Here is a 25,383-nt window from a genome sequence, read left to right on the forward strand (position 1 = left end):
GGAGGCAGAGGTTGCAGTGAGCCGAGATCGAGCCACTGCACTGCAGCCTGGACAACAGAGCAAGACTCCATCTCAAAAACAAACAAATAAAAAGCCACATAGTACATATTTTTGGTTTTTCAGGCCATACAGTTTTTGTCACAACTACTCAGTTCTAGCATTTTAGAGCAAAACCAGCTGCAGACATTATGTAAATGAATTATGCCATGGCTGTGTTTCAGTAAAACTTTATTTACAAAAGCTGCAGCAGCTGTTGAGGATGATGGGTGGCCCTGCCTCTGACCCTTGGGTAGCCAGCGCTGCTTGCTACCTGCTCTAAGGACTTAAAATCGTCATTTCATTCTCCAACACCATATGAGACAAGTACTATTATTATCCCCCATTTTGCAGATAAGGAAACCGAGGCTCATGCCAGGCATGGCGACTCACGCCTGTAATTCCAGGACTTTGAGAGGCTGAAGTGGGCGGATCACTTGAGCCCTGGAGTTCGAGACCAGCCTGGGTCTCCTAGTGAGAGCTGGTCCCTACAAAAAATACAAAAATTACCCGGGTGTGGTGGCATGCACCTGTAGTCCCAGCTACCGCGGGAGGCTGAGGTGGGAGGATCACTGGAGACTTCCCGGCAAGTCGAGGCTGCAGTGAGCTGAGACTGCACCACTGCACTCCAGCCTGGCTGACAGAGTGAGACCCTGTCTCAAAAGAAAGAAAGGAAAGAAGGAAAGAAGGAAAAGAAAAAGGAAAGGAAGAAAAGAAGGAAACCGAGGCTCAGAGAGGACGGAAATGAGCCCTCCAAGGTCACACAGGTAGGAAATGCCAGAGCTGGAAGTGGACCTGGGCGCGTGGACTCCAAAGCCTGGCCTCGGGACTAGGCTGCGCTTGCTCCCCGAGCTCTGCTGAGGACACACCCCCCTCCCAGGAGCCAGACCTCCTCCAGGAGGGAAGAGGCTCCAGGATGGAAATAGGATTGGGAGGTGGACCTGCCAAGCTAGAAAGGTAGCCCTGGGTGGTGGCCGAGAAAAATCAAGCCCAACCTCTTTTGGCTTCAGGGTATTGCAGCCCCAGCCCCTGTGGGCCCCTTGGGGCCGGCGGACAGTGACGGTTCCCAGGCAGCTCAGCTGCGCCCCCTCCCGGCTGGGCCTAGTGGGGCTGATCCATGACGTTCACCTGGAGTCCAGCCAAGCTGTGTTTCTTGTGGTAAAAGAGACAGATATCCCCCTGGATGATTGGGGATGCGATGGCCAGGCTGAGACCCAGAATCTCAGGAGCCTTCAGCGAACAGCTCCTGATAAGTCCAGTTTGTCACCTGCGACTAAGGGTGACATTCCTGATATTTAAGCACTCGCACAGCAGCAAGTGGAGGCTGGGTGCTGGAGCAGGGTCTTGAAGACCCTGTCCCCTCCCACTATGTATCACCACGCCTGCTGGGGCTGGCATTAACCCTTTAGCTACCGGATTGTGGGCAGGTCTAGGAGGTCCCTGGGGAGGCATTGGAAAGAGAGGAGGGACGCTTGGGGGGCTTAGGGCAGCCCTGGGTAACCAGCACTCTGCAGGCATGAGAGACAGGGCAGAGACCCCGCTGGGCCCCAGGGCAGAGCAGGGAGGCACAGAGTCATGCAGTTCCCAAACCTTTGGTGGCAGACAGGACAGCCTCTTCCACTCCGTGTCCCTCGCTGCCTCTCTCTGGCCTGGCACTTAGAACTGATGCCGTTCAGACCTGGCTGGTGAATGTGGGGAGAGGAAGCCAGATGCTCCCAGACACTGGGGACTGTCCTGGACCTCCGTCCCCAAGGTGTGGCTGGAGGAAGCAGAGCCCACTCCCGCTAAATCTGTCCTGCTCACTGCTGGCCGAAGCTGCCCTGCGTCTCCTCCCCACTGCCAGCCAGAGGGAACCTGCAATTTCACCTCATTTAGAGGTAAAACATCTAAATTTAACGTCATGGGCTTTCGGGGCTGGGTGGCTTTTATGCCTGAGTCCCTCACTTAGGGCTCTTTTTTATCCACTCAAATGCCAGCCAGGGCTTAGTTTGCTTATAGGAGTTTCCAAAATAGCTCCTTTGGTTTCGCATGAAAGGAAATGGCAAAATAGCCCAGGAAGAGGAATGTGAGTTTACACAGAAGACAGACGGGCGCCCGAGGAGGCTTCTCTGGGAACCAGTTTGCCTGTACCAGAGGGGGCCTGAGAAAGTGTGGAGTCCGAGAGTCCAACTCGCTCATTTTACCGATGGCAAGACTAAGCCCAGGATGGTCACACAACTTGCCTGGACCACCCAAAGGCAACTGGAAAAGCCAGAAGGACCCAAACTCCTCCTCCCTGCCAAAGCACGGGCCTCAGCTGGAGCCCCCCTCCAGCCTTTGCCCTGGCTGTGCCCTCTGCCTGGCACACCCCTCCCTTCCCCCAGGTCTTCCATATCGCTCTCTCCCAGCCTGCAGGCCTCACAACCAAGGCCACCTCCTCAGAGAGGTCCTCACTGACCCCCTTGGCTAATGTGGCCTTGCCCCCCACCCATATTCTTCAAAGAACTCACAGTTCTGACTGTCTTATTCATCAGTTAATCAAGTATCCTTCTCAAGAATCTTAGCTCCTGGGGGCAGGGAGTTTTTCTGTCTTTTTTAAAAAAATTTTGGGGCCAGGCAGACGCCTGTAATTATGGGCTCATGCCTGTAATCCCAGCACTTTGGGATGCTGAGGCGGGTGGAACACCTGAGGTCAGGAGTTCGAGATTAGCCTGGTCAACATGGTGAAACCCTGTTTGTACTAAAAATACAAAAATTAGCCGGGTGTGGTGGCGGGCTCCTATAATCCCGGCTACTTAGGAGGCTGAAGCAGGATAATCGCTTGAACCCCGGAGGTAGAGGTTGCAGTGAGCTGAGATCACACCATGGCACTCCAGCCTGGGCAGCCAAGTAAGATTTCATCTCAAAAAAAAAAAGAAAGAAAGAAAGAAAGAAAAAAAGAAAATTTAAAGATATATATATATATATATTTTATAGAGATGGGTCTTGCTATGTCGCCCAGGCTGGTCTCAAACTCCTGGCCTCAAGCGATCCACATGGTGTGAGCCACCATGCCCGGCCTGCTTGTTTTTAAAGAAGGTATTTAAATGAAAAGAGACAAATTTAAAGGGCCCTTGGTTTAAATAGAGCAGGTTGGAACCACCCTCACGGCAGCCCATGGTCCTGGCTCTGCCATCCTCCAGAACCATGTGGAGCCAGGAGGGGACACCCAAGGTGTCTCTGTGCAGAGGACAGCTGGCCTGATGGACAGAGAGATGATGAGTGCCCTGATTTCTGATTTAGGAGAAGAACAAGCAACTCCTTGGGAAGCCCCAGTGTCCCCTGCGGTCCACTGTCCCAGGACTGCAGGCAAAGGGACGCCTCCTGCCCGCAGACCAGTCAACAGCAGGTACAGGAGTGAGGACCGGGGTCCAGGGAGGCCGCTTCCCTCTGTCTATCAGTCTGCAGCCCTGGGTCCCAGCCCACTCCACTGGCGTTTCCCCAGATAAAGATGACTCATGAATTTCTGTGAATTATCCAGAGAGCGTTTTAATTCAAATGGCCCCATCACTGCCCCGTCACCACTCCCACCAGCCATGCCAGGGGTCAGCCAGGAGTCACCTTGAAGACAAAGTCTCTCTTTGGGAGAGAAGCCTCTTGAGGCCACTGTGGGGGTGGCTGTGTATCGGGGCGCCAGGTGGGAAGGCAGCTGGGGCCTGCACAGGCTGGGGAAGAGAGCACGGGGCGTGGGGGGTGAAGGCAGATAAAGATGGGGTCGTGGGAGGGAGCTGGGGAAGCTGGGCCTCCAAGAAGCACAGGCTGACTTGGGGATCCCATCTCAAATGCACCCCACCCTGGTCTCCAGCTGTAGGAGCAGTGATAAGGATGGGGACAGGCAGGAGGGACTGAGATGAGGTGAGAGCAATTGGGGACTGCAGACAGACCCCTGACACTGAGGGAGTGAGGTGACCTGGTGGTCGCTGTTCCAGGCCCAGCAATTTTGTTTGACTATCAAAAACCGGAAACAGGCCGAGTGTGGTGGCTCATGCCTGTAATCCCAGCACTTTGGGAGGCCGAGGTGGGTGGATAACTTGAGGTCAGGAGTTTGAGACCAGCCTGGTCAACATGTTGAAACCGGATCTCTACTAAAAACACAGAAATTAGCCAGGCGTGGTGGCACAAGCCTGTAATCCCAGCTACTCGGGAAGCTGAGACAGGAGAATTGCTTGAACCCAGGAGGCAGAGGTTGCAGTGAGCCAAGATCACACCACTGCACTCCAGCCTGGGTGACAGAGCGAGACTCCAACACACACACGCAAACAAACCCTGAAAACAGCAATAATGCCAGTGGTACCCAACACGGCTATAGGACTTGTGCAGTGCCAGGCATTGCTCAAAGAATTCACTTACTGAATTCCTGGTACCCAGGAAGTCTGGCCTCGAGCCTGTGCTCTGCACCCGCTGAGCAGACCCCGTCTTTCTAAAACCCCAGACACTGGACTGGACACACAGCCTCTCACTCACCCCCACAGCTCCCCTGGTGTGGGGCACTGTTACCATTGTATAGACAAGGAGACTGAGGCTCATCGAGATGGAGCCACCTGAAGTGGCAAGTTGGTAGCATTGTGCCTCCAATGACTCACCTAAAACGCCTGCATAAAGAGCCAGGTGCAGTGGCACTCACCTGTAGTCCCAGCTACCTGGGAGGCTGAGGCAGGAGGAACACTTGAGCCCAGGAATTTGAGGCCAGCTTGGGCAACACAGTGAGCCAAAAATAAATAAATACAATACAGGTAAAGTGTAAAGTGCTTGTGTATAGGCAGTGTGGTGCAGGTGCGTGTACGCCTGACCTAGATCCCATGAGTGACTAAGGGATATGCAGTGCGAGGCTCTCCAATCAGAAGCCCTCACTCTAGAATTGGTTATGGGAGGGTCCCTGGACCTTGGCATGTAATGCTTTGCTGTGGAGGCTGTCCTGTGTGTTCAGCAGTGTCCCCACACCAGGAGCACAGCCTGTGACAGCCTGGCACATCTCCAGACACTGCCACACGTCCCTGTGCTAAAGGCATCTCTTCGGATCTGGGCTGGAGCGTTCATTGACCCATATGGTGGCTTAGGCATAATTTTCCATGGGCGAAATGAGTAGGTATTGAAGACACTATGGTATTTGGTTGGCTACAGTATTGTGCAGGCACCTTCCCCTCACACAAACAGGTGTGGGTCTCTGGCAGAACACATAGCCTGACACCTATGGAGGGGGCCTGGGTCTGCAGCTCCCACAGGGCCTCTGCCACTCCAGCCATGACACACACACATGCTGTCACCAGCCTAGGATGTGGACAAAGCCTGTAGGTCTGAGACCAAGGACATGAGCTTGGAGGAGCTGGCTGGATGCCTCAGACCTTTGGGGCCCCTTTGCCAGAGCAGAGCTGAGACCTGCCTGAGACCTGCCTTCATTGCAACCCTGGCCTTGCAGCACTGCTGCATGGGAGGAGAGACCGGGTGAAGGGCTATCTCCCCTTTCCATCCGAAAATAAACAAACGAAAAATGCCTGAGTGTGATGAACACACGCACTGGTCAGGCTCAGCTCCACGCTGGGAGGGTGTAGATTCAAACCCAGGTGGGCTGAACTCCGAAGCGCACCTCGGCCAACCACTGGTCACTGGAGTGAACCGCCCCCAACCCTCTGTCATCTCAGGGACAAAACCCTGCCCTCCTCCACAGGGCTGGACAGCAGAGCCGCTTCCCTCTACAAAACAGTCAGAAAAACAAAGAAAGACTTCCAGGCCTGCCGCTGCCTGGGAGAATCATGAGGTTCCTTTCTGGAGCGACCTCTCCATAAGACGCACAGGCCATGCATGGGCCCACGAACATGTGAATTACTTCTAGGATCAGAAGACAAAAAATGATTCTTTAGGTCAAAGAAAATGTGTTATTATATAATAGTAATGTATTCATTGTTACACCAACTTGTAATATGCACTTCTCCTTTTTTTTTTTTTTTTTTTTTGAGTTGGAGCTTTGCTCTTGTTGCCCAGGCTGGAGTGCAATGGCACGATCTCGGCTCACTGCAACCTCTGCCTCCTGGGTTAAAGCGATTCTCCTGCCTCAGCCTCCTGAGTAGCTGGGATTACAGGCATGCACCACCATGCCTGGCTAATTTTTTGTATTTTTAATAGAGACGGAGTTTCTTCATGTTGGTCAGACTGGTCTTGAACTCCCGACCTCAGGTGATCTGCCCGTCTCGGCCTCCCAAAGTGCTGGGATTACAGGCGTGAGCCACTGTCCCCAGCTCTCCTTTTTTTTTTTTTTTTTTTTTTTTTTTTTTTTTTTTTTTTTTTTTTTTTTGTGAGAGACAGTGTCTCGCTCTATCATCCAGACTGGAGTGCAGTGGTGGGATCACAGCTCACTGCAGTCTTGACCTCCTGGGTTCAAGCCATCCTCCCATCTCAGCCTCCTGAGTAGCTGGGACTACAGGTTCGTGCCACTGCACCGGGCTAATTTTGTTTTTAATTTGTTTAGAGACAGGGTCTCTCTATGTGGCCCAGGCCGGGGTGCAGTGGTGTGATCATAGCTCACTGCAGCCTCCAGCTCTGGGCTGAAGCAGTCCTCCCACCTCAGCCTCGTGAGTAGCAGGGACTACAGGTGTGAGCCACCACACCCGGCCCTGTTTCTTATTGGAAGGGCCCCTGCAGGCCAAGATACTCGGTGCCCAGGGAAGTCATAGCATGACCCTGCCCTTGACCCCTCCCAGCCCTCCTGGGAATTTGTCTCCAGCCACCTCCAGGTCACAGGCTCCCTCCCCATCTCTTCCCCACCCCGGAGCTGTGTTACACAGATCAGTTTAACGTTTCCCACACTAAACAACTGAAACTGAGGGTTTTATCTCCCACTCTTCTTGCTCCCAGTTCCGCATGGCCACTGGCCTGGCCGAGACAGAGCCACTGGAAGTGCCCGGCCGGACCTCATGCTTGACCTTCAGCATCTTACTTAACCCTCGCAATGCAGGGCGGTGGCCTCCACTGGGTCCTGTTCAGCCACTACTCCTAGAAACGGTCTGGGGGGTGAGGGTGGGGCCCCCTGGAGAGCCCGTGGACGTGTGTTTGTGCCATCGCAGTAATACACCCACCCCCTTCTGCTTCCGCAGAGCCTGGCTGGCTCCTCCCCATTCCAGGGAGAGGCTCCTCCTGCTCCCACTTCCCTCCTTTACATTTGGCTACTACTCTTAGGGGTGGGCCTTTGCTTACTTTGCAGTTTCCTGATTCCTAATGAGACTAAGTATATTTCCTTAGGTTTACCGGCTCCCAATCTCCTCTTCTGGGAATTACCAGTTCCTATTCCTTTGTCCAGTTATCTGCCTTCTTCTTCTTGATTCCTGGGAGCGGCTGATAAATCCTAGATGACCATCCTTTCTCAGTTTTCTCCCAGCCCCTCACCTTTTACTCTTAAATTGTTTGTGTGTGTGAGTGAGAGAGAGAGAGAAATAGGTGAGTGGGGGGAGAGAGAGAGAGTGAGAGAGAGACACAAGCTTCAAATACTTATGTGGCCAAATCTGTCACGGGTTTTCCTTCTGTGTTTTAGAGTTTGGAAACTGTTTTCTCGTCTCTAAGATTAAGTTGCTAATCTGTTAACCACTGGTATCTAATTCCCTGGGGGAGAAGCTTGTCTTCCCAGCCAGGCTGCAAAGTCCCCCAGGGCATGGCTCCATCTCCCCCTGAGGAAGGCCTTGGTCAAGATATTCCACTGCTCCTCAGAAATACCCTGAATTTGTCCCCTCCTTCCCACCTCCACCCCTACTCACCAGGACCAATCCCTGCCTCCCCCTTACCCTCTGCCCCACATGAATACCACAGTGATTAAAAAAAAAAAATCCATCAGAGGCCAGGCTTGGTGGCTCATGCCTGTAATCCCAGCATTTTGGGAGGCCAAAGCAGGCAGATCACCTGAGGTCAGGAGTTCGAGACCAGCCTGACCAACATGGAGAAATCCCATCTCTACTAAAAATGCAAAATTAGCCGGCCGTGGTGGCGCCTGCCTGTAATCCCAGCTACTCAGGAGGCTGAGGCAGGAGAATCGCTTGAACCTGGGAGGCGGAGGTTGCGGTGAGCCAAGACTGTGCCATTGCACTCCAAACTGGGCAACAAGAGCGAAACTCTGTCTCAAAAGAAAAAAAAACAAAAAACAAAAAGAAAAGTAAAATGTCCATCAGGTCTGGATGCAGTGGCTCAAGCCTGTAATCTCAGCATTTTTTTTTTTTTTTTTTTTTTTTTTTGAGATGGAGTCTCGCTCTGTCCCCTAGGCGGAAATGCAGTGGCTGGATCTTGGCTCACTGCAACCTTTGCCTCCAGGCTCAAGTGATTCTCCTACCTCAGCCTCCTGAGTAGCTGGGACTACAAGTGCACACCACTACACCTGGCTAATTTTTGTATTTTTTTTTTAATAGAGTTGGGGTTTCACCATCTTGGTCAGGCTGGTCTCAAACTCCTGACCTCAAGTGATCCTCCCACCATGGCCTCCCAAAGTGCAGGGATTACATCCGTGAGCCACCATGTCTGTCCAAATCACACCACTTTGGGAGGCCGAGGTGGGAAGACCGCTTAAAGCCAGGAGTTTGAGACCAGCCTGGGCAACATAGACAGAAGTGAAAAAAAAGTTGGGCACACGTTCTCAGGACCCCCTGAGGCTATGTCCTGGGCCATGGTCACTCATAAATAAAATTTTTTAATTAAAACTAAATTTTTACAAATTACTTGGGCATGGTGGTACATACTTGTAGTCCCAGCGACTTGGGAGGCTAAGGCAGGAGGATTTCTTGAACCCAGGAGTTCAAGGCTGCAGTGAGTTAGGATCATGCCACTGCACTCCAGCCTGGGCAACAGAGTGAGACCACATCTCTAAAAAAATTTTAAAATAAACAAAAAATTAAAAAGTTCATTAGTTTGTCACTATATTGCCCAGGCTGGTTTGGAACTCCTGGCCTCATGTAATCCTCCCACCGCAGCCTCCCAGAGCGCTGGGATTACAGGCGTGAGCCACTGCACCTGACCCCAACCAAAAATTCTTAAGGCACATTTTTGATACTAAAAACATAGTATTTTATAACTGCTAAAATAGATATATTAATTCTAGTCTTTTCTTGTGCACAGAAACAAATTACCACTTTAGTTGCTCAAGGAGAACATGCATACATGTTAAATGCATTAATTTGTTGAATATAAACATGTAATACTTTTTATGACCTGGATTGGTACATCTTTCTTTTCTTCTTTTCTTTTCTTTTTTTTTCTTTTTTTTTTTTTTTTTTTGGCAAGATCTGGCCCTATCACCAGGCTGGAGTGCAGTGGTACAATCTTGGCTCACTGCTACCTCTGCCTCCCGAGCTCAAGCAATCCTCCCACCTCAGTCTCCTGAGTAGCTGGGACTACAGGCATGTGCCACCATGCCCAGCTAATTTCTGTTTTGGTTTTTTTGTTTGCTTTTTTTTTTTTTCTTTTTTCTTTTTTCTTTTTTTTGTAGAGATGGGGTGTCATCATGTTGCCCAGACTACTCTCAAACTCCTGGGCTCAAGCGATCCTCAACCTCAACCTCCCAAAGTGTTGGGATTCCAGGCGTGAGCCACCGCACCCAGCCACCCCGCCCTTTTTTTTTTTTTTTTGAGACGAAGTTTCTCTCTTGTCACCCAGGCTGGAGCGTAGGGGCGCAATATGGGCTCATTGCAACCTCCACCTCCATGGTTCAAGCAATTCCCCTGCCTCAGCCTCCCGAGTAGCTAGGATTACAAGTACACGCCACCAAGTCCAGCTAATTTGTTTGTATTGTAAGTAGAGACAGGGTTTCACCATGTTGACCAGACTGGTCTCGAACTCCTGACCTCAGGCAATCCGCCTGCCTCAGCTTCCCAAAGTGCTGGGATTACAGGCATGAGCCACCGCACCCTGCCCCTATTTCTTATTATAAAGTAGTTTACAAAAAAATTCCAGCAGCCAGCTCCAGAGAGGCCTTGCTCTGTGGTGTCTAAGGATGGAGCCCAGGCAGGGACTGGCCAAAAGCTCGCTGCCCACTGCCCAGGAAGGCAAGACCACCGTTGTGTCCCGTTCTACCCCTCAAAAATAAATCACAGTCAGATCATGTCATAGTCAGGACAAAGCCTGTTCGCAATCCATCTTGTGTCTGTGGATCCTCCCCAGGTCTGTAAGGCAGCAGCGGGAGATGCGGCCTCTCCCACTCCACCCAACACGTAGCCAGGGCGAGGTGGGGCCAGGGGAAAGGCTGGCATGCCAAGGCATCTGAGTGGTAAGAGGTGAGCGGGTGAGGTGAATGGGGACTATGGTAGAAGGACCCTGTAGGTGGGTGAGATGCTAGGGCCATAGCCTAAGGGCACTGGGAACCCTGTAGGCATGGGCAGTTCAAGCCCATCCCTGCTCCCTCCAGCTGCTGTCTGTCCATCCCTGCCACACCTGACCATTTGCCTAACCTAGATCCTTCCTGTCTTGCATTTCCTCAAGCATCCAGAGCCCAGGACTGCTGAGTCAGCCCTCTGGAATGCCCATAACTCCCCATAGGTCAGCTGGCCTTGGGACTCCCGCACAGCCACGTGAGCCAGTGGAGCCGGGTCTGTTTGCTAGTGGAGGCTGTTAACAGCTCGGGAAGTGGTCAAGGGTTCAACAAGAGATGAGCCATCTGGTCCTCCAGAGGTAAACAATTTACAAAAGACACATCAAGCCGGCATGCTGTTCTGGTTTTTCTTTTGACAGTGAAATATGCAGTTTCTTTTTCATCCTGGTGCCTATTGGAGAGGGAGACTGTCCCAGGCACTCTGACCCCAGCTGAAGTGCCTCCCTGGGGCAGGCTCGTGTCTAGGTAGAGAGGCAGGAAAAGTCAGATTTTCTTTCACATCTTTGTTTCATTCCCAGGACTGAGCAACTTCATATATTTATGTATTTATTTATTTATAGACAGGGTCTCACTATGTCGCCCAGGCTGGAGTGCAGTGGTGCGGTCACAGCTCACTGCAACCTCAACTTCCTGGGCTCTAGTGATCCTCCTGCCTCAGCCTCCTGAGTAGCTGGGACCATAGGTGTGCACCACCATGCCAGAAGATTTTTGTATTTTTGGTTAGAGACAGGGTTTTGCTGCAATGTTGCCCAGTCTGGTCTCAAACTCCTGAGCTCAAGCGATTCACCCTCCTGGGCCTCCCAAAGTGCTGGAATTACAGGTGGGAGCCACCACGTCTGGCTCAGGACTGAGCGAATTTAAGTCAGATGGTTAACCTACATCCTGAGGAGAGTGGATTTCCTCCCAAAGGAACAGACTTATTTTCTAGAACCCAAAGCCTTGAATTTCAAGAACCTTCAGCCTTAAATCCATTTCCTGTTGGAAGCAGACCCCTCCTGGTCTTCCCAGGTATTGCAACCCTGCTCTGCCAGCCACTATAAATGCCCACACAAAAGGAAGGGGGCTCCATTCCTGATGCTCAGAGTGGAGTCAGTAGATTCTTAAGCATGTGAGATATGTATGTGGCCTAACAGCCTGAAATAAACAGCTTGTGCTGGGATTGTAATTCTAGAATTTTCAAAAGTGTTGCAAAACATTCCAGGCAGACACTAGAGTTTGTGTGCTACAAGTTGTTTATTAATTAATTTCTACTTTGCCAAACATTCTTACTCGGGTCTACTGGGAGATGATTTTGTTGGGAATGCATCTCCAGTTTTGTAATGAAGATCACCAGGGAAAGAAGGCTTGCTTCACAGGGGCTCATATTACAGGAAATGTGGCTAACATAGGTAGTTCCCATAAGGAAAAGGATAGTACTAAGTTTTGAGCTCATGTGAAAAAGAAAAGGGGACCGGGTACAGTGACTCATGCCTGTAATCAACACTTTGGGAGGCTGAGGTGAGCGGATCACCTGAGGTCAGGAGTTCAAGACCAGCTTGGCCAACATGGCAAAACCCTGTCTCTACTAAAAATACAAAAATTAGCCGGGCATGGTGGTGGGCACCTGTAATCCCAGCTACTTGGGAGGCTGAGGCAGGAGAATCACTTGAACCCGGGAGGTGGAGGTTGTAGTGAGCTGAGATCACACCACTGTACTCCAGCCTGGGCGACAAGAGCAAAACTCCATCTCAAAAGGAAAAAAAGAAAAGTGACATCTAGGGACTAGGATTTTGGGACTCTTTACAGACATGCCAATAACCTGTGAGATACGCAACCACAGACTGACACAGAGGTGAGCAGAGGCCTTGGAGTCAACACAAGTTCAAGTCTAGCCTTTGCCTCATTCTCACTATGTGATCTTGGACAAGTCACTTATCCTCTTTGAGCCTCCAGTTCCTCATCTATACATAGGAAGCCACTGAATTATCTTACAGTTACTTTCAATTGCAAGGACTTGCTCTTTTTCTCTTCATTGAAAGGAAAATACAAAATATAATGTATAGCTTATCTTACCACTTTGTGCTGCTAAGGTTAAAATCCAGGGTAGTGGCCAGGTACGGTGGCTTACACCTGTAATCCCAGCACTTTGGGAGGCTAAGGCGGGTGGATCACCTGAGGTCAGGAGTTTTAGACCAGTCTCACTAACATGGAGAAACCCCCATCTCTACTAAAAATATAACAATTAGCTGGGCGTGGTGGTGGGCACCTGTAATCCCAGCTACTCTGGAGGCTGAGGCAGGAGAATCGCCTGAACCTGGAAGGCAGAGGTTACAGTGAGCTGAGATCATGCCACTGCACTCCAGTCTGGGTGACAATAGCAAAACTTCATCTCAAAAATAAATAAATAAATAAATAAATAATTGAGATTACTCTATGGTTTCCTGGGGCTGTTGTAAAAAAAAAAAAAAAAAAAAAAATGCTACAAACTGGGTGGCTTAAAACAAGGGAAACTTATTGTCTTCGAGTTCTGGAGGTTAGAAGTCCAAATCAAGGTGTTGGCAGGGCCATGCTCCCTCTAAAGCAGTGGTCCCCAACTTTTTTGGCACCAGGGACAAGTTTTGTGGAAGACAATTTTTCCACCGACCAGGGTGGGGGTTGGGTGGGTGGTTTTGGGGTGATTCAAGTGTATTACATTCGTTGTACCCTTTATTTCTACTACTACATTGTAATATATAATTAAATAATTATACAACTCACATTCCATAATGTGGAATCAGTGGAAGCCTGAGCTTATTTTCCTGCAACAAGATGTTCCCATCTGGGGGTGATGGGAGACAGTGATAGATGATCAGGCATTAGATTCTCATAAGGAGCATGCAGCCAAGATCCTTCGCATGCATAGCTCACAACAGGGTCTGTGCTCCTTTGAGAATCGAATGCCTCCACTGATCTGACAGGATGTAATGCAAGTGATGGGGAGTGGTTCTAAATACAGATGAAGCTCCGCTCATCTGCCTGCTGCTAACCTCCTGCTCTGTGGCCCAGTTCCTAAAAGGCCATGGATGAGTGCAAGTCCATGGCCCAGGGGTTGGGGACCCCTGCTCTAAAGGATCTAGGAAAGAATCCTTCCTTGCCTCTTCTGAGCTCCCTGTGGTGGCCACCGATCCTTGACATTTCTGGTCTTGTAACTGCATAATGCCAATCTCTGCTTCTTTTGTCCCATGGTACTTCCCAGTGTCTCTGTCTTCACAGGTCTTCCCTTTTCTTATAAGGATATGATGTTATTGAATTAGGGGCAGGGCACGGTGGCTCATGCCTATAATCCCAGCACTTTGGGAGGCCGAGGTGGGCAGATCACCTGAGGTTAGGAGTTGGAGACGAGCCTGGCCAACATGGCAAAACCCCATCTCTACTAAAAATACAAAAATTAGCCAGGTGTGGTGGTGGGTGCCTGTAATCCCAGCTACTCGGGAGGCTGAAGCAGGAGAATCGCTCGAACCCACGAGGCAGAGGTTGCAGTGGGCTGAGATCATGCCACTGCACTCCAGCCTGGCTACAGAGCAAGCCGACTCAAAAAAAAATGTAGGCCCCTGGGAAGGATGCCTGGCACACTCAGAGGTGGGACAGTGGTGACAGTCCTGACACTTTCCCCTCTGGAGAGCATGGACCCTTGGTCTTGGCCATACAACCAAGCCTGGCCCAGTCTGCCTGTCCCCCCCACTCCCAGGGACTGGGCCCTTCCTGCCCAGGAGCTATCCTGATTCTGCAGCCCTTGGGCTTTATTGCTTTTCCTGCTTAATGAGGTGAGGTTGCTCGCCCACAGGCAATTCCTGTAAAAGCCATTTGGATGACCCAATGGGGTGAGTTTACAGGGAAGTGCTCCCCAAGGGCTAGGCTGGCTGGAAGCAGATACTTTGCCCCCTTCCAAGGATGGTAATGAGGTTTGAGGCTTCCAGTGGGGGCAGGGGATGCTCTGGGCGCCAAAAGCCCTGGCCTGGGGTCAAAAGATCTGGGCTCCAGGCCCAGCCGGGCTAGCTAGGCAGTCTCCTGTCTGAGCTGTACTCGCCCCATGGGTGAAATGGGGATACAGGCACATACGTTACAGCCTACAGTCTGTGTGTAACAGAGAACCATAAGCCGGTGGGTGGGGGTTGGGGGTTATTTCTCATGGTTCTGGAGGCAAGGAGTTGGAGATCAGGGTGACTGCATAGTCAGGTTCTGGTGAGAGCCGTCGTCTAGGTTGCAGACTATGGTCCTCTCATTTCATCCCCACTTGGAGGGAAGAGGCAAGAGAACACTCTGGAACCTCTGCTATAAGAGCACTAGTCCCATTAATCCCATTCACGAGGCCTCCACTTTCGAGATCTGTTCACCTCCCAAAGGCCCCACCTCCTAATCACAGCACATGGGGGTTTGGGTTCAACATAGGAATTTTTTTTTTTTTTTAAGATAGTGTCTCACACAGTGTCGCCAGGCTGGAGTGCAGTGGCGCAATCTCTTGTCACTGCAACCTCCACCTCCCGGGCTCAAACAATCCTCCCATCTCAGCCTCCTGAGTAGCTGGGACCACAGGCATGCACCACCACACCCGGCTAACTTTTTGTACTTTTAGTAGAGAAGAGATTTCACCATGTTGCTCAGGTTGGTCTTGAACTCGTGGGCTTAAGCAATTTGCCCACGTTGGCCTCCCAAAGTGTTGGGATTACAGGTGTGAGCCACCACGTCCAACCTCAACATATGAATTTCAGAGTGACCCATTCAGTCCATCACAGCCTCCTGCAGGATTACAGATGTAGAATCAGTCTGTAATCCACAAAGTTCTAAGCAAAGGAAAAGAAGTACTAATATCACTATTGCTATTGCTATTGTTATTATCAGCACCCAAGACCTTCCCCAGTCCCTGTGAGTGGCATATTAAGATGATCCCAAAGACGCTCTACTTCTCTAAGCCCATAATATTCACAGGTTCCACCCCTTTGATTGTGGGCAGAACCTAGGAATATTATGATCTGACTGCCATGGTTACCATATATGACAAAAGGGGGATTAGCCTGGGTGGGCCTGACCTAATTAGAGAGCCCTCAAATAGGACTGGCTTTTTTTTTTTTTTTTTTTTTTTTTTTTTGAGACCGACTCTCGCTCTGTGGCCTAGACTGGAGTGCAGTGGCATGATCTCGGCTCACTGCAACCTCTGCCTCCCGGGTTCAGGCGATTCTCCTGCCTCAGCCTCCTATAATACTGGGTCTTACTGGCCAAGGAGGTTCAAAGTATGAGAGGGATTCAGCGTGAGAGAGATTTTCCATTGCAGCCATTGCAGGCTTTGGAGATGAAGGTGGCCACATGGTGGGGAATATGGGAGGCCTCTAGAAGCTGCAAAGAGCCCCCCAGTGACAGCTAGCAAGGAAATGGGGACCTCAGTCCTATGGCCCCACGGAACTGAATGACCTTGGAAGGGGATTTGTCCCCAGATCCTCCAGACAAGAACTCAGCCTGACCAGCATCTTGCATTTCAGCCTTGTGATGAGCAGAGAACTCAGCCATGCCAGACTCTGGACCAACACAGCTGTGGGCTCATACATGGATATTGTTTTAATCTGCTAGGTCTGGGATCATTTGTTACACAGCCACAGAAAACTAATACACCCTCTGTCAAGGAAGCCTGAAAATGGAAGGCTCCTACTCAATCTACCCTCCCAGTATAGTCTGGTGGTTAGAGACAAGGGCTCTGGAGTCAGACGGAACGATGCTCGAATCTTGGCAATTCCATCCACTGGCTGTGGAATGTTGTCCACAATCCCTTGTTCACCTCTTATATCCTCAGTTTCCTCCTCTGTGAAATAGCAGTGGAAATAAAATGCACGGAAATCATCAGAGCAGGGTATGCGTCGTAAGGACACATAGTAATAGCTCAAGAAACACTGTATATGTTAAATATTAGAAACCAGCTGAGAACTAACACCAATGCACAGTGTTCTTCAATGAACTGCCCACACACCAAAGAAGATAGGGAGGAGCCCAGATCTGCTGCTCTGGAAGCTACAGGCCAATTAGGGAATCAGGAACCTGAACAGAAAAACCACCATATTGGGGAAAGTAGATGGTACATGCGTTATGTTCTTGTGGACACGACGGGGCAAAGACAAGACCTTAGATCTTTGAACTCCCCCTTGGAGTCTGGCATAGGCCTGAGTGGAGCTCCCTCCTCAAGACTCCCTTTGCATTGGCTTCCCTGAGGAAGGATTTGTATTTAGAGTTCTAATTTAGTGGAACCTCTTTCTCTTGGTCTAAAATGAAGCCTGAGACCACGGCCTTACACCTTTAAGGGAGGAAGTGGCCCTGGGCCCAGGAAGAGGGTGGGTCCAGTCTCCCAGTTCTGTCCCTGGCATGTACTCTCCCCAGGCCTATCCCACCCCCAAATCCTCCCAGGCTCCAAACCCTGAGGCCCCACCAGCTGTCCCTCAAGAAAGCACCGAGGCTGGGCACAGTGGCTCACACCTATAATCCCAGCACTTTGGGAGGCTGGGGCAGGTGGATCACTTGAGGCCAGGAGTTCAAGACCAGCCTGGCCGATATGGTGAAACCCCATCTTTACTGAAAATACACAAATTAGCCAGGCATGGTGGCGGGCGCCTGTAATCCCAGCTACTCGGGAGGCTGAGACAGGAGAATCGCTTGAGCCTGGGAGGTGGAGGTTGCAGTGAGCCAAGATTGCACCACAGCACTCCAGCCTGGGTGACAGAGAGAGATTCTGTCTAAAAAATAAAATAAAATAAAGAAAAGAAAAGGAAAGAAAAAAGAAATCGCCGAGCCCTCTCTATACACATAAGCACAGCCTTGACCGAAGTCCTGACGACTGGGCATGCAGCTCAAATCCCCAGGGAGATACCGCTGCGCACACACACTAGGGGTGGCCATGATCCAAAAGACAGACCACAGCAAGCGCTGGAGAGGATGTGGGGCAACTGAAACCCTGGTACGCTGCTGGTGACAAGCAAGAGGGCGTAGCTGGTTTGGAAAACAGCTTGGCAGTTCCTCAAATGGTTAAGTATGAAATTAAGCAAATGGTTACATGTAAATGCGATCCGGCAATTCCACTCCTAAGTATACATCCAAGAGGAATGTCAACATATGTCCACGCAAAACCTGTACACAGACATTCAGGGCAGCATTATTCATAGTAGCCAAGAAGTAAAAACAGCTCAAATGTTTATGAGCTGATGAGTGGGTAAACAAAATGTGGGACAGTCACGCAAAAGGACACTATAGGGCCGTATAAAAGGGACCAGGCCCTGATGCAGGCTGCGAGACAGATGAACCTTTAAAACGGTACGCTAAGTGAAAGAAGCCAGACACAGCAGGCCACAGAAGGTATGACTCCGCTGACATCCAAGTCCAGAGCAGGCAAATCCAGAGAGACAGAAAGTGGATCAGTCATTGCCAGACGTTGGGGGAGGGGAGAATGGGAGTCATTACTAATAGGTATGGGGTTTCTTTTTGGGGTAAAACTGCTAGTGGTGATGGTTGCACAGCTTTGTGAATATGCCAAAAAACAAAACCAAAACAAAAAAAACCCCACTAAATTCTATATATATATATTTTTTTGAGACAGTTTCCCTCTATTACTCAGGCTGGAGTACAGTGGCACGATCTTGGCTCACTGCAACCTCTGCCTCCTGGGTTCAAGCAATTTTCCTGGCTCAGCCTCCTGGGATTACAGGCATATGCCACCACACTTGGCTTTTTTTTGTGTGTGTGTGACGGGGTCTCCCTCTGTTGTCTAGGCTAGAGTGCTGTGGTGCCATCTTGGCTCACTGAAACATCTGCCTCCCGGGTTTAAGCAATTCTCCCACCTCAGCCTCCCAAGTAGGTGGGACTACAGGCATGCACCACCACACTCGGCTACTTTTTGTATTTTGTATTTTTGTAGAGACAGGGTTTTGCCATGTTGCCCAGACTGGTCTCAAGCTCCTGGAGTCAAGCAATCCACCCACCTGGGATATTTCTCACTGGCATAATCAGCACTGAAAGATCATTGAAAAGGGACTTGTGTGATCCAGGGGTCACTGTTATTTAATGCGCTCCCCTCATCTCTTGCAGGTTGTGACTTCAGTATACCCTCTCATGAAGCCTTTCCTGGCCCCTCATCTGTAAGTGTGACCACCGAGCCCCCATCTCCCAATTCCCTTTTCCTGCTTTAGTTTTCTCTTTAGCGTTTAATACCATCTGATATTCCATACCTTACCTTGTCCTTGTCTGATGTCTGTCATCCCAACTAGAAGTGCTAGGAGGCGAGTACTAGGAAGCAGGGTTTTTTCTCTTTTTAGATGAAATTTTGCTCTTGTTGCCCAGGCTGGGGTACAGTGGCACAATCTCGGCTCACTGCAACCTCCACCTCCCGGGTTCAATTGATTCTCCTGCCTCGGCTTCCCAAGTAGCTGGGACTACAGGTGCCCGCCATCACGCCCGGCTAATTTTTGTATTTTTAGTAGAGACGGGGTTTCACTCTGTTGGCCAGGCTGGTCTCGAACTCCTGACCTCATGACCCACCCAGGAGGGAGGGTTTTTGTCTGCGTGGTTCACTGCTAAGTCCCCAGCACTAGGAGGAGAGGACCTAACATATAGGGGGCACTCAGCAAATTTCCATGAACGAATGAATGGAGGGATAGATGAATGAATTAATCTGTATCTCCAATGGCTTTGTCCTCTCGTATATCAGCTTTGTTCTACATCTAACACTTAGGAGGTGATTCAATTAAACATTGCTTTTTTTTTTTTTTTTTTTTTTGCATGTTTGGTGGTTTTTGTTTGTTTGTTTGTTTTGAGACGGTCTCAATCTTTCCCCTAGGCTGGTATGCAATGACACCAGCACCACTCACTGCAGCCTCAACTTCCCAAACTCAGGTGATTCTCCCACCTCAACTCCCTGAGTAGCTGGGACTACAGGCACGCACCACCACACCAGCTACGTTTTGTATTTTTAGTAGAGATGGGGTTTCGCTATGTTGCTGAAGCTAGTCTCAAACTTCTGGCCTCAAGCCATCCATTCGCCCAACTCGGCCCCCTAAAGTGCTGGGATTACGCTCATGAGCCACTGCACCCAGCCAACCATTGTTGAGTGAGCAAGTAAATGAACCAATCAATGAATTTCTCCCTGGGTAGTGAAGCTCCCGCTTTTTGAGGTAACCCAGACTTTCCATTTGTATGTTTCCTGAGTCCCTGACTGTACATTTTTCCTGCATATTGTCTCCAGGACTAAGAGAATGAAGCCTTTTGCCAAGAAGAGGTTGAGTTCTCAGGCCTCCAGTTTAGATTAAATAGTGGTTTTACAGGGGAAAAAAAAAGTGAGAAACCCCCAGAAGTTGTGGGGAGCTGAGAGGGAGTGGGAAGAGGGTTCCCCAGGGACAAACTCCTCCTTGCCCCCTGCCCAGTGCCCCAGGGCACACTGCCCAGTGGGTGAAAGCAGCCAGACACACGGGCTCACTGCAGTTAGCAAGCAAACCTAAGTGTATCAAGATGGGCCCACTGACGCCAGCTGCTCTGAGTGGATCTGGAATGAATTGGGGGGTTGTTAAGATCGTCGACTTAAGCCTCTTCTTACAGGAAAAATATTTATTTCACTGAGCTCTGCTTTTTGGAAAGCTGCGCCTGTAACAGTCTGCATCGATCTAGCAGAGTTTTGGCTACTGCTGGGTTTTGTCTCCCTCCTGTCTCGGTTGGCGTGGACTCTGTGTGTGTGTGTGTGTGTGTGTGTGTGTGTGTGTGTGTGTGTGTGTGTCCACAGTACACCCTCCCATTATTAAGCAATCAGCCAAAAGACTCAGCCAGGACACTCTGCTCTTCTTTAACCAGAAAAAAGATGAACACGAACTGAGTTCGTGGCATGAGGCACGAGACCTTCATGTTTTATCTTCAAAGATGCCTGCTTGAAACCAGCAATTCTTTCTTTCTTTCCCTTTTTATCTAGTAAATTGCTCCCTCTACCTCCTCCCAGTTTGGGAAAAAAATACAGACAAGTATGAAGAAGAAAGTAAAAGTCACTCCTATGGTTAGGTTAGGGTTGACTGCAGAATTGTTCTTTCCTTTTTGAGACGGAGTCTCACTGTTGCCCAGGCTGGAGTGCAGTGGCGTGATCTCGGCTCACTGCAACCTCTGCCTCCTGGGTTCAAGCGATTCTCCTGCCTCAGCCTCCTGAGCAGCTGGGACTACAGGCCCGCATCACCACGCCCAGCTAATTTTTGTATATTTAGTAGAGACAGGGTTTCACCATGTTGGCCAGGCTGTCCTTTTCTTTTCTACTCTTTGGAGTTGAAGGGCCTGGGTTTGAATCCTAGCTCTGCTACTTGCTGGCTGTGTAACCCTGAGAATCATGTCACCACTTGGAACCTCTGTTTCCTCATCTGTAAAGTGGTGTAACAATAGTACCTACCTCTTTGATTGTTGAGAGGAGTAAACAAGAGAAAGTATATATAGAGCTTAGTGAAGGTTTAGCAACAGTAAATGCAAACGGTACCTATTTTAGAGGAGAAATACATACAATTTTTATCTCTTTTTCATAAAACAATATAGTGTATACAGTTTCCTGTTTCATTGCCTCATTTTAGAGGCAGAGCCTTGCTGTGTTGCCCAGGCTGGCCTCAAACTCCTGTCTGTGTTCAAGTGATCCTCCTGCCTCAGCCTCCTGAGTAGCTGGGATTACAGGCACCCGCCACCACACCCGGCTAATTTTTGTACTTTTAGTAGAGACAGGGTTTCACCACATTGGTCAGGTTGGTCTCAAACTCCTGACCTCGTGATCCCCCACATTGGCCTTCCAAAGTGCTGGGATTACAAGGTGTGAGCCACCGCGCCCAGCCAACTCATAAGCATTTCTTTTTTTTGAGATGGAGTCTCGCTCTGTCGCCCAGGTTGGAGTGCAGTAGCGTGATCTTGGCTCACTGCAAGCTCCGCCTCCCGGGTTCACGCCATTCTCCTGCCTCAGCCTCCCGAGTAGCTGGGACTACAGGCGCCCACCAGCAAACCTGGCTAATTTTTTCTATTTTTTAGTAGAGACGGGGTTTCACAGTGTTAGCCAGGATAGTCTCGATCTCCTGACCTCGTGATCCACCCGCCTCGGCCTCTCAAAGTGCTGGGATTACAAGCATGAGCCACCGTGCCCAGCCAAGCATTTCTAATGACTGCAAAATAGTCCATACATTAGTTTTTAAACCGTTTCCTATGGATGGAAATAGAGGTTGCTTCCACAATATTATAAAGATTGCTGTGATAAACATCTCTAGACTCAAATCTTGATCTATGTTTGAGGCGAGCTCTGTCTTTAGGATGAATTCTCAGAAGTTAAATGATTGATCAAACAGTATGATCACTTCGAAGAGCCTTGATATACCATACTTAGCACTGCAAGCTGCTTTCTAGAAAGATTAGCTACAGATGTGTATGAGAGAACCCTATGGCCAAGCGAGGCGGCTCATGCCTATAGTCCCAACACTTTGGGAGGCCGAGGTGGGAGGATCGCTTGAGCCCAGGAGTTCAAGACCAGCCCTGGCAACATAGTGAGACCCCATCTCTCCACACACACAAAGAAAGAGGCCAGGCGTGGTGGTTCACGCCTATAATCCCAGCACTTTAGGAGGCCTGGGCAGGCGGATCACTTGAGGTCAGGAGTTCGAGACCAGCCTGGCCAACATGGCAAAACCTCATCTCTACTAAAAATACAAAAATTAGCCAGGCATGGTGGCACATGCCTGTAATCCCAGCTACTCGGGAGGCTGAGGCAGGAGAATTGCTTAAACCTGGGAGGTGGTGGTTGCAGTGAGCCGAGATCACACTGCCACACTCTAGCCTGGGCAACAGAGTGAGACTCTATCTCAAAAAAAAAAAAAAAAAAAAAAAGGAGAGAAGAGAGAGAGACCCATCTTAGTTATTGTTAATTTGACAGGCAAAAATGACATCTCATTCTTAAATCTGCACTTTAAAAATTTCACCCAGTATTTTTCTAATACTAGTTTTATTGGCTACAATGTGTTAAGTGTTTACTATATGCCAAACATAGGGTAAATATCTTTTTCTTTTCTTTTTTTTTTTTTGAGACGAAGTCTCACTCTGTCCACCAGGCTGGAGTGCAGTGGCGCGATCTCGGCTCACTGCAAGCTCCACCTCCTGGGTTCACGCCATTCTCCTGCCTCAGCCTCCCTTGTAGCTGGGACTACAGGCGCCCGCCACTGTGCCCGGCTAATTTTTTGTATTTTTAGTAGAGACGGGGTTTCACCGTGGTCTCGATCTCCTGACCTTGTGATCCGCCCGCCTCGGCCTCCCAAAGTGCTGGGATTACAAGCGTGAGCCACCGTGCCCGGCCGGTAAATATCTTTTTCATTTTTTAGACAGAGACAGAGTCTTACCTGTTGCCCAGGCTGGAGTGCAGTGGTGCGATCATACTTCACTACACCCTTGAACTCTTGGGCTCAAGGGATCCTTCTGCATCAGCCTCCCTTTTAAGTAGCTAGGACTACAGGTGCACCACCATGCCTGGCTAATTGGTTTTTGTTGTTGTTGTTGTTGTTGTTGTTGTTTTGTAGTAACAGGGCCTCAGTATGTTGCCCAGGCTGGTCTCAAACTCCTGGGCTCAAGTGATCCTCCTACCTCGGCCTCCCAAAGTACTGGAATTATAGGTGTAAGACACCACACCCAGCCTCCATAAAATGCCTTAATCAAACTTCTGTGTATATACCCAAAAGAAGCGAAAGCAGGGATTCTAACAAATATTTGTACATCTATATTCATAGCCACATTATCCATCATAGCCAAAAGGTGCAAGAGATCCAAATGTCCATTGACAGATGAATAGATAAACAAAATGTGGTGTGTATATATGCAAGGAGATATTATTCAGCCTTAAAAAGGAAGAAAATTTTGACCCATGTGACAACATGGATGAACCATGAAGACATTATGTTAAGACAACATGCCCATTACACAAGGACAAGTATTGTATGATTCCTTTTATATGAGGTTCCTAGAGTACTCAAATTCAGAGACAGAAATCAGAATGTTTGAACTGGGTGAGGTGGCTCACACCTGTAATCCCAGCACTTTGGGAGACCAAGCTGGGAGGATTGCTTGAGCCCAGGAGTTCAAGACCAGCCTGGACAACAGAGTGAGATCCTATCTCTAAAAAATAAAACTTTTTAAAATTAGCCAGGTGTGGTGGCACATGCCTACTACTCAGGAGGCTGAGGCGGGAGGATTGATTAGACTCAGGAGATCAACGTTACAGTGGGCTGTAACTGCCCCAATGCACTGCAGCCTGGGAAACAGAGCGAGATTCTGTCTCAAAAAAAAAAAAAAAAAAAAAAAATTCTAATCAATCTTTGTAACGTGTTCTTTTATAAGATGTTATTATTACCCTCCATCCTTCTTTAAAAGATGAAACTAAGGCTCAGAGAGGTGAAACACGTTCCTAGAGTCACACAGCTTCTAAACGGTGAAGACAGGTTTAGATGCCAGGTCTTAGTCTCCAAGGCTACGTTATCCTGCAAATTCTGGTGGACCTGGGAGGTAAAGGGGAAATACAGTCAAGCTCAGGGTGGCAGATGGAGTTAGCAAGTACACAGTGCCAAACGGAACTGCTGGTCCTGAGAGCTCAGAGTTCAGTTCTAAATTTATTCTCTCTGACCTTATTGTGGGTTCTAAATTTGGCCAAACAAGTTCTTCCAGACCGATTAGTGACGTGGATACATTGTTTTGAAGATAAAACCCTTTTCCTGGTATGAAATAAAAAAATAATAATACAGCGTTTGCTTGCAGAAGCCATCCTGCCGCTGGTTAACAGCCATCTGAAAATGATTCTGGGTTTTCCACCTGATGGTGGACACATGTACTTGTTGGCCGATTTCTTGGGGCCAGTGATTAAAACCATTTCCTGAACCGAAGTCTGAATTTCTCCTCCTGAATGAACCAGAAACAAAACATCAGGAAATATCCAGGCATAAAAATTCTAACCAGGGCCGGGCACGGTGGCTCACGACTGTAATCCCAGCACTTTGGGAAGCTGACAGGGGTAGATCACCTGAGGTCAGGAGTTCAGGACCAGCCTGGCTAACATGGCAAAACCCTGTCTCTACTAAAAATACAGAAATTAGCCGGACATGGTGGCAGGCACCTGTAATCCCAGCTACTCGGGAGGCTGAGGCAGGAGAATCACTTGAACCTGGGAGGCGGATGGGAGTGGAGGTTGCAGTGAGCCGAGATTGCACCATTGCATTCCAGCCTAGGTGACAAGAGCAAAACTCTGTCTCAAAAAAAAAAAAAAAAAAAAAAAAAAAAATTCTCACCAGAACCAAACTTAAAATTCTCCCAAAATTACAAATTAAGACCAAAATAGGCCTCTTTGGGTGGTTTCCCGACCAGGGAGGAGTTACGGGGTCCTTGGAGACTCACCAGCTGAGTCCTGACTTTTCTGGGAAGGTATTGGGGTGACTGACATGTTTGTGACCCCTTCTCAGACCCCTGTCTCTGAGGAGGTGGAGGAGGCACGTGACCCACATGGTCTGGCCACTGATGACTGAACAAGCTACGGACACCGGACCCAGGAGAGACCATTCACTCACTGGCCACAAACACGACTTCAGATGCATGCCCCAAAAGGATGAACCTGGGTACTGGATTCCCTCCCTCAGAAATGTGAATCAAGAGACACAGGATGTTCCTGCTGGTTCAGCTACTTGAGCTAAAAGGTCATGGATACCTGGATGTGGGGTGGTCATTCTGGGAGTACATCTATATAGAAAGAGGAGCAGGTGCTGTGGGATTCTGGATCCCAGTGATAGAGCTAAGTGGCTGGATCAAGCTTCACCTGAAACCCACGCTACTTGTCTTAGTCCATTTTGTGTTGCTATAAAAGAATACCTGTGACTGGGAAATGTATAAAGAAAAGAGGCTTATTTCATTTTATAATTCTGCAGGCTGAGACATTTAAAGGGATGGCTCTGACTTCTGGCAAGGGCTTACACGTTGCATCA

General features: G+C 49.4%; 1 protein-coding gene and 1 long non-coding RNA gene across 4 annotated transcripts in view; one reads left to right on the forward strand and one right to left on the reverse strand.

Annotated features, from left to right (window-relative positions):
* Positions 1 to 25,383, reverse strand: part of RIPOR3 (RIPOR family member 3) — a 106,018-nt gene that overhangs the window by 49,521 nt on the left and 31,114 nt on the right. The window lies entirely within an intron of this gene.
* LOC104662379 lies at positions 10,275 to 25,310 on the forward strand. Its single transcript, XR_747982.1, has 3 exons — positions 10,275 to 10,295; positions 10,501 to 10,689; positions 24,886 to 25,310. It is a non-coding gene; the product is annotated as an uncharacterized LOC104662379 (long non-coding RNA).

This window comes from Rhinopithecus roxellana, chromosome 13 (genome assembly GCF_007565055.1).
Source record: "Rhinopithecus roxellana isolate Shanxi Qingling chromosome 13, ASM756505v1, whole genome shotgun sequence".
NCBI classification, from domain to species: domain Eukaryota; kingdom Metazoa; phylum Chordata; class Mammalia; order Primates; family Cercopithecidae; genus Rhinopithecus; species Rhinopithecus roxellana.